Genomic DNA, 10,258 nt, shown 5'->3' with positions numbered 1-10,258 from the left:
ACATCTGGAGTATTGTGTGCAGTTCTGGTCTCCAAATTTGAGGAAAGACATTCTGGCTATTGAGGGAGTGCAGCGTAGGTTCACGAGGTCAATTCCTGGAATGGCGGGACTACCTTACGCTGAAAGACTGGAGCAACTGGGCTTGTATAGCCTTGAGTTTAGAAGACTGAGAGGGGATCTGATTGAGACATATAAGATTATGAAAAGATTGGACACTCTGGAGGCAGGAAACATGTTTCCGCTGATGGGTGAGTGCCGAACCAGCGGACACAGCTTAAAAACACGGGGTAGACCATTTAGGACAGAGATGAGGAGAAACTTCTTCACCCAGAGAGTGGTGGTTGTGTGGAATGCTCTGCCCCAGAGGGTAGTGGAGGCCCAGTCTCTGAGTTCATTTAAGAAAGAGTTGGATAGAGCTCTCAAGGATAGTGGAATCAAGGGTTATGGAGGTAAAGCAGGAACAGGATACTGATTAAGGATGATCAGCCATGATCATATTGAATGGTGGTGCAGGCTCGAAGGGCAGAATGGCCTACTCCTGCACCTATTGTCTTTTGTTCAGCAACACTTCCCAGGACCTTACCTTTAAGTATATAAGGCCTGCCTTGAATTGCCTTTCTAAAATGCGGCACCACTCTATCTAAGCTAAAACCAAAAGAGAAAATGCTGGAAAATCTCAGCAGGTTTGGCAGCATCTGTAAGGAGAGAAAAGAGCTGACATTTCGAGTCTAACTGACTCTTTGTCAAAGCTGGACTTTGACAAAGGGTCAGTTAGACTCGAAACGTCAGCTCTTTTCTTTCCTTACAGATGCTGCCAGACCTCCTGAGATTTTACAGCATTTTCTCTTTTGGTTTCAGATTCCAGCATCTGCAGTAAATTGCTTTTGTCTAAGCTAAACTCCATCTGCCACTCCTCAGTCCATTGGCCCATCTGATGAAGATTTTGTTGTACTCTGAATTAACCTCCTTTGCTGTCCATTACACCTCCAATGTTGGTGTCATCTGCAAACTTACTCGCCATACCTCCTATGTTCAATTCCAAGTTTATATAAATGACAAAAAGCAGTGGACCTAACACTGATCCTTCCTTATAACTCAGATATTTGGCATTCAATAGCAGTCTTTTTACTTCTTGCAAAGTGCTTACTACTCTGCATCTTAACAGTAAGAATTGGTCTCAGTAGAGAACTAGGCAGTTTGAATGGCAAGTTTCTCTAAATTGTGCTGTACTGTTTTGACTGTGTAGTTCAGTATTCTGTTGGCTTTATTGTTTGCTACCGTACATTGGTTGAGCACATTTAGGTTTAAATCTGCTGAGGCTTAATCTTTTGCAGCTTCAGTTGTTGCTATTTCATTCTAAAGATATTCACATTTTCTCGTGGAATTCAGTCCATTCATGAAGATGACCGCTACTTAAATTCTTTCCTGACAGCCTGAACTGGACCTTTGAACAAATATAAACGAGTAGTCTAAGTACATAGAACATTTGGCATTCGATTGATTTTCTGTGTAAAACATTGTCTAAAGTGTTAACAGTACTAAGGGTTTTCCTGCAGTGAATAAGCATTTTGAAGATAAGAATTATCAGACATTCATTTTGCTGGTTCCTTTTTAGACGCTTAAAATTATGAAACAGACTAATCTCAAGCATGTCCAATTACCTGCATTTTTTCCAACGTATAACTGGGGTTTGATTAAAGCCATTTTCATGCTCACATGCACTGCTTTCATGTTTAAATATGCAGGAATGGTGTGCACACCTGTCTTGATTACTGTTGTTCACATACTAATTTTCACAGTCCAATTTGTATTCTGAAGAATTACATAGTTCTGCATATTGATAACCAAGTTTATCAATTATTTGTCTGTTTTGAAATAATACCAATTAAAACACTTTTATGGGTAAGTTTATCAGTTAACCCATAGCACTTAAATACATAAATGTTCTGATACTTTAATATCCCAGACCACAGATTTCATTCATCAAGCATTGTTTTACATAGGCCTATCTGAATATTCATACAGCAGGAGGAGCTTATATTTGCTTCTTATGTTACACATCACTTAGAGTTGTGCATGCAGATGTCAGAGGGTCATTAAGATTTTGCAGCACGGAAACAGATCCTTCTGCCCATTGTCTATGCTGGTCATCAAATAGCCATCTGTTTTCATTCCATTTTTCAGCACTTGGCCTATGCTCTTGCATCCTCTTGAGTTTCATGTGTCCCTCTCAGTAGCCTTTAATGTCTTGAGAGTTCATGCCTCTTCCATCATTTTTGGCAGTGAGTTGCAGATACCTACAACCCTCTGGGTGAAAACAATTTTCCCCAGGTTCCCTATAAACCTCTGCTTCTTACTTTAAAATTACTTTGCCTGAATATTGGCCCCTGTATCTATGTTCTCAACTTTGTACGTCTCAATCAAATTTCCCCGTTAAGCCATAGCTGCTCTAAGGAAAAACAATCCCAGCCTCCCTAGTCTCTCTTCATAGCTGAAATGCTATAGCCCAGACAGCATCCAGATGAATCTTCTCTGCATCCACGCTATTGCAGTTATATCCTTCCTATGGTGTAGTGATCAGAACTGCACATAGTACACCAGTTGTGGCCGTAACTAATGTTATGTACAGCTCCATCAATACTTCCTTGCTCTTTTAGTCAATGCCTTGACTAACAAAGGCAAGAATCCCAAATAGCTTCTTAACCACCGTATCTACCTTTCCTTAAGGACTCTCGCACCTTGTTAGTCTTCCTAAAATGCATCACCTCACACTTTTCAGGATTAAATTCCATTTGCCACTGTTCAGCCCATCTGATCAACCCTCTATATTGTCCAGAAATCTAAAGCTTTACTCATTATTTACCACCCCACCAATTTTTGTTATCTTGTGAACTGATCATACTTCCAACATTCATATCTTGATCATTAAGGTACACAACAAACAGCAAGGGGATCTGTACTGAAAGCTGTGGTAATGGACACAGGCTACCTATGGCAAAAACATTCGTCGAGCATCATGTTCTGCTTTCTGCTACTAAGAGAAAGTGAGGACTGCAGATGCTGCAGTCAGAGTTGAAAAGGTTGGCACTGGAAAAGCAAAGCAGTTCAGGTAGCATCCAAGGAGCAGCAGTGTCAACATTTCAGGCAAACGCTTTTCATCAGGAATGCGGAGAGGGGAAAAGGGATAGAGGGATAGTGGGGTTGAGGCTGGGGGTAAGGTAGGTAGGAAGGTGATAGGTGGATGCAGGTGGGAGTTAATTGTGATAGATTGGTGAGGAGGGTGGAGCGGATAGGTGGGAAGGAAGATGGACAGCTCAAGAGGGCAGTGTTGAGTTAGAGAGTTGGATCTGGGATGAGGTAAGGGGATAGGAGATTTGAAAACTAGTGAAGTCAATGTTGATGCTGTGTGGTTGAAGAGTCCCTAGGTGGAGATGAGGCATTCTTCCTCCAGTTGGCGGGTGGCTTTTAATTGGCGATAGAGGAGGCCCAGGACTTGAATGTCCTTGAGGGAGTTGAAGTGGTTGGCAACAGGGTGGTGGTGTTGTTGGGTGCGTGTGTCCCAGGGATGTTCCCTGAAACACTCAGCAAGTTGGCATCCTGTAGAGCAGGCCACATCGAGAGCAACAGACACAGTAGATGAGTTGGGTGGATGTGCAGGAAAATGTCTGCTGAATGTGAAAAGATCCTTTGGGACCTTGGACAGCAGTGGGGGGGTGGTGGGTGTGGTTGCAGGTTTTGCACCGCATGCGGCGGCAAGGCAAGATGGAGGGAGCTGAAAATGTGTTGCTGGAAAAGCGCAGCAGATCAGGCAGCATCCAGGGACAGGAGAATCGACGTTTCGGGCATAAGCCCTTCTTCAGGAATGAAGCCCTTCCTCATTCCTGAAGAAGGGCTTATGCCCGAAACGTCGATTCTCCTGTTCCCTGGATGCTGCCTGACCTGCTGCGCTTTTCCAGCAACACATTTTCAGCTCTGATCTCCAGCATCTGCAGACCTCACTTTCTCCTCAAAGATGGAGGGAGGGTTGGTGGGTGGGGTGTGGACCTAACAAGGGAATCATGGAGGGAATGGTTTCTGCGGAACACACTTAGGGGTGGGGAGAGGAATATATCTTTGGTGGTGGGGTCTGAGTGTATGTGGTGGAAATGGTGGAGGATAATGTGTTGTATCCGGATATTAGTGGAGTGGAGGGGGGGAGGGATTCTATCCTTGTTGAGGTTGAGAGGGGTGGGGTTTGAGGGCGGAGGTGCAGGAAGTGGAGGAGATGCACTGGAAGGCATTGTTGACCACGTGGGAGAGGAAATTACCGTCCCCGAAATAGGAGGACATCTGAGATGTCCTGGAGTGGAATTGCTCCTCCTGGGAGTAGATATGGCAGAGGCAGAGGAATTGGGAGTATGGGATCGCATTTTTACATGGGTGGGTGGGAGGAGTTTTAGTGAAGGTAGCTGTGGGAATTGGTGGGTTTGAAGTAGATGTCTGTGTTGAGTCAGTCACCGGAGATGAACACAGAAAGGTCCAAGAAGGGGAGGGAGGTGTGAGAAATGGTTTATGTGAACTTGAGGTCAAAGTGGAAGGTGTTGGTGAAGTTGATTAACCATTGAATTTTGGATCCAATTTGCCAAATTACCCTGGATCCCATGGGCTTCTTGCTTCTTAACCAGTCTGCATTTGAAACCTTGTCAACAGCTTACTGAAGTCCACATCAACCATATCAGCTGTACTACTCTCCTCTAACATACTTTGTCAATTCTTTTCAAAATTCAATCAAATTTGTTAGATGTGGTCCGCCAAGGGCTGACTATCCTTGATTTCGCTTTGCTTGTCCAAATGGAAATTAATTCTGTGCTTCAATACTTTTCCAATAGTTTCCAATCACAGATGTTAATGGTACCACTTTAGCTATCTTGCAGTCCTCTGGCACTTTTCTTGGGGTCAGTGAGGATTTGAGAATTAATGTCAGAGCTTCTGATATCTCCTTTGTTGCCTCCCAAAGCAGCCTGGGGTACATCTCATCTGGGCCTTGGAATTTATCCACTTTCAAGTCTATTAATACCACCTCTCTCTCAATGCTGATTCATTCAAGTATATTGTAGATCCCCTCCCAGATTTCTACATCTATCGTCCTTCTCTGTTCTGGATACAGATGAAAAGTATTCATTTAAAACCTCAACAGTGTCTTCTGGATCCCCACATATGTTGCCACTTTGGTTTATAATGGGTGTACTGTTTTCCTAGTTATTCTCTTGCCCATTATATACTTAAAAAAACACCGTTGGATTTTACATAATGTTACTTGCTTTTTTTTCATGACCCCTCTTTGTTCTCCTAGTTTTTAAGCAATTCCCTGCAATTTCTATACTCCAGTATCTGCCATAAGCTTCCTTTATTTTTACCTTAACGAATCCTATATGTCCCAGGTGCTCTGGACTTGTTAATCCTACCCTTTACCTTTTACAGGAACGTATTGGCCCTGCACCCTCACTATTAATTTCAAACGTCCCCAACTGATATGATGTGGATTTTCCTGCAAATAGCTTATCCAGTCCACTTTTGCCTTGTCTTATTTTATTGAAATTGGCTTTTCCCAATTCAAAATCTTTATTTCTTCACAGCTTTGTCCTTATCCATAATTATGTTAAATCTCACTGAATTATGGTCACTACCACTGAAATGTTCGCCCCACTACCACATCTACCACTTGGCCTAAAATTAGATCCAACACTAACTGCTCTCTTGTTAGATTTTGTTTACATGCTGGCATAAAGAGCTCTCCTGGATGTATTTTAAGAATTCTACTCCCTCTAAGCCTTTCATACTTTGTCTATTCCAGTTAAGTTTGATGAAGTTGAAGTCCCCTACTGTTATAATCTTATTATTTTTACATTTCTCTTGAGATTTGCCTACATATGTCTGTCCATATATTCCTATAGGACATCTCTGATAAAAAGGACGCTCCCCAAATCATGTGTTTTTAGGTGCTATCCATTTGGCATAATTTGAGGAAAGATCTAAGAAATCATGCTCACATACTGTGGTAATTGACTCCTTGATCAATATGGCAGCACCGCCTCTTCTTTTACTCTGTCTCATTTGCTCACTCATCCACCCACCTGATTAAATTCTGTCTGTGATGTACAGATACATTCACTGGGCTTGACCACATAGTTCAAACCATAAACTTTTTTTGTTCTCTTGCTAAGTGTTGTCACATTGAAAATGTTGACCACGGTTATCACCTGAGCCCATTTAGCCCCTGCTAGACTCATGGCTTTCTTCCTAGCCATAACTTGTCCACATATGTAAGGCTATCCAGAGATGACGTATGGAGAATCTACCACACATATGAAGTATTTTGTCTGTCTTTCTGTTTCTTGCTCCACCACTTCCTAACTCTTCAATCCTCTAATCCAGCAATTTAACAGTAATTGTAGCTGCTCTTTATTTTCTAATTACACTTCTCACACTGCTGGTAAGCTTCCAAGTAACGGTGTGATAAACTGAAGATAGAGACCTGAGAATATTTTTGACAGTTTACACTGTCCTTTACCTGACTGTTTAAGACCAATAAGCTATTTTTGGAGCAACTTTAAAGTGAATAAAATGCCATAATTTTTTCTGATAACTTTGGAAATATGTTCAAAATACAAATCAAAACAGCTTGCTCTTATAATTTATTAATTTATTTTCTCAATAAATAAAGTTATTTGGTTTGATGGGTTAGCTGAGCTAGATATTACAGAGTTGCAGTATTATTGATTTATTGCTTAAATATAATGCATTGGAGTGACATTGCTGGTTTACAATGTTGCATATCACTTTTGGACGTTTTGTCGCTAAAAATCAATTAGGGATTTCAATTGGCACCTCCAGAAATCATTTCAGTATTGTGACCAAAAAATAATGTAATGTGTTGCTTCACAAAGTCAACTCCGTTCTGCTGATAAATGTTTGTAAATTTCAGAATGACGTAGCAGATATATTCGTATAATCTACAGCCACAAGTGTTTTGCCTTTATTTAAGAGCGGCTGTAACCAGAATCCTGGGAACTATATACGTGTGAATTTGACATCAGTGGTATGTACATTGTTGGAGTAGACTTTGAGAGATAGGATTTACATGCATTTGAAGAAGCAAGGACTGATTAGGGATAGTCAGCATGGCTTTGTGCGTGGGTAATTGTGTCACATAAAACTTGATTGAATTTTTGAGTAAGTACAGGTCGTTCTTCTATAATGCGGTGGTTGCGTTGTTGTGCAACCCCAGATTATAGAAAAATCGCGCTTTAGAAACAGCACTTAAAATGTTGGTGATGTAATCAAGTTACAGCCAAAACACTTCTTAAAAGTTTGTACTTTAGAAACAACATACCCAATTTGTCAAACAAACAAGAGCGGGACTTATACAGTTAATCATAGAGTCCTGGATAGTGTTATCAAAAAGAGAGTCCTAAGGGTTCAGGTACATAGTTCTTTAAAAGTTGCATCACAGGTAGATATGATGGTTAAGAAGGCATTCAACATGCTTGTCTTCATCGTTCAGACCATTGAGTGTCGGATTTGGGGCATCATGTTGAGGTTGTACAGAACATTGGTGAGGCCACTTTTGAAATACTGTGTGCAGTTCTGATCACCCCGCTATAGGAAGGGTATTATTAAATTGGAGAGGCTTCAGCAAAGATTGACCAGAATGTTGCCAGGACTGGAGGGTTTGAGTTATAAGAATATGCTGGATATGCTGGAACATGTTTCACTGAATTGTAGGAGGTTGAGAGATGAATTATAAACTTTGTAAGACTACGAGGAACATAGATAAGATGAATAGCAACGGTCTTTTTCCTATGGTGGATGAGTTCAAAATGAAGAAGCATGATTAACGAGCAGCGCTCTGAAGGCTTGAGATTTCAAATAAACCTGTTGGACTATAATCTGATGTCGTGTAACTTCTGACTTTGTCCACCCAGTCCAACACAGGCACCTCTATGTCATATTTTCAAGGGAGAGGGGAAACATTTAGAAAGGACCTGAGGGCAACTTTTTCATTCAGAGGGTGGTTCGTGTGTGAAGTGTAGATGCAGGTACAGTAACAATATTTGGATAGATACGTGAATAGGAAAAGTTTAGAGGGATTTGGCCCAACTAGAGTCATAGAGATGTACAGCATGGAAACAGACTCTTTGGTCCAACCCATCCATGTCTACCAGATATCCCACCTCAATCTAGTTCCACCTGCCAGCACCCGGCCCATATCCCTCCAAACCCTTCCAATTCATATATCCATCCAGATGCCTCTTAAATTTTGCAATTGTACCAGCCTCCACCACTTCCTCTGGCAGCCCATTCCACACACCTATCACCCTCTGCGTAAAAAAGTTGCCCCTTAAGTCTTTTTTTTATCTTTCCCCTCTCATCCTAAACCTATGCCCTGTAGTTCTGGACTCCCCCACCCTAGGGAAAAGACCTTGTCTATTTATCCTATCCATGCCCCTCATGATTTTATAAACCTGGTCACCCCTTAGCCTCCGATGCTGCAGGGAAAACAGCCCTACTCTATTCAACCACTCCACATAGCTCAAATCTGATACTACAGGAAAAACAGCCCCAGCCTATTTATCTTTCCCTATAGCTCAAATCCTCCATATAAAACATCCTTATAAATCTTTTCTGAACCCTTTCAAGTTTCATAACATCCTTCCGATAGGATGCAGGCAAGTGAAACAAATTAAGATTGAGAAAATTGGTTGGCATGGATAATTTAGACCAAATGTTCTGTATGTCTCTATGACTCTTAATTGGAAGTAGGACATTGCACAACCTAGAGCTATATGATCTGTAGTACAATGACCTTGATCAAATACCCAGGTTCAATATGTCAATGATTGAAATAGAGACTGAGTGGTTGAAGGGTTTAGAATGAATCATAGTGTCAATAGAGTCATTCAGCATAGAAACAAGCCTTTCAGTGCACCACGTCTATGCCAACCAGCAAAAACCAAACTATACTAATCCCATTTACCTTTAGATTAGATTAGATTGGATTAGATTATTTACAGTGTGGAAACAGGCCCTTCGGCCCAACAAGTCCACACCAACCCGCCGAAGCGCAACCCACCCAGACCCATTCCCCTACATTTACCCCTTCACTTAACACTACGGGCAATATAGCGTGGCCAATTCACCTAATCTGCACATTTTTGGATTGTGGGAGGAAACCAGAGCACCTAGAGGAAACCCACGCAGACACTGGGAGAATGTGCAAACTCCACACAGAGTCGCCTGAGGTGGGAATTGAACCTGGGTCTCTGGCGCTGTGAGGCAGCACTGCTAACCACCGTGCCACCCACTGTACTTTGTCCACAGCCTCCTAGTCCCTGACATCGCAAGTGCTTGTCCAGATGTTTATTGTATTGTAAGACTTCATAGACTGATGGAATTATACAGCACTGAAACACCCTCCAGTCCAACTCATCCATGCCAACCAAATATCCTAAACTGATCTAGTTCCATTTACCAGCATTTGGCCCATATCCCTCTAAACCCTACCTGTTCATGTACCCATCCAGATTCCTTTTAAACATTGTAACTGTGTCTCCCTCTACCACCACTTCTCGCAGCACTATCCATACAAATACCATGTCTGTGTGAAAATGTTGCCTCTTAGATTCCTTTTAATTTTTTCTCCTCCCGTCTTAAACCTAAGCCCTCTAGTTTTGGACTCCCTCACCCTGGGAAAAAGTCATTGACTATTCACTCTATCCATGCCCCTCATGATTTTATATATTCTGAATGCTTTCAAGTTTAGCAACATCTTTCCTATAGCAGGGAGATGAGAATTGGATGGAGTATTCTAAAAGTGGTTTCACCAATGGCCTGTACAGCCGCAACATGACAACTCAACTCAAATACTCCATGTTCTGACCAATGAAGGTAAGTGTGCCAAATGCTGCCTCACCATCCTGTGACTCAATTTTCAAGGAACTATGTATGAGCACCCCTTGATCTCTTTGTTTGGCAGCACTCCTCAGGACCCTATCATGAACTATATAAATTCTGCTCTGATTTGTCTTACCAAAATGGAACACCTCACATTTATATAAATTCAGTTGGAAGGGTCTACAAGGATGACAGAAATGGGAAAATATGGGCCAGTTTGCTTAATATATCATTGGGAAAATATTAGTGTTTGTAACAGGTAGTCCCCAGGTTGCAAACAGATTACATTTCTGTGTCTGTTTGCAAGTCAATTTGTATGCAAATC

General features: G+C 41.7%; 1 protein-coding gene across 9 annotated transcripts in view; it reads left to right on the top strand.

Moving 5' to 3' along the window:
- Positions 1–10,258, top strand: part of LOC122544600 (nuclear receptor coactivator 7-like) — a 122,593-nt gene that overhangs the window by 90,384 nt on the left and 21,951 nt on the right. The window lies entirely within an intron of this gene.

This window comes from Chiloscyllium plagiosum, chromosome 3 (assembly GCF_004010195.1).
Source record: "Chiloscyllium plagiosum isolate BGI_BamShark_2017 chromosome 3, ASM401019v2, whole genome shotgun sequence".
In the NCBI taxonomy this organism is placed as follows: domain Eukaryota; kingdom Metazoa; phylum Chordata; class Chondrichthyes; order Orectolobiformes; family Hemiscylliidae; genus Chiloscyllium; species Chiloscyllium plagiosum.
Note: the sequence above shows the minus strand (reverse complement) of the source record. Positions and strands in the feature narration are given on the sequence as shown.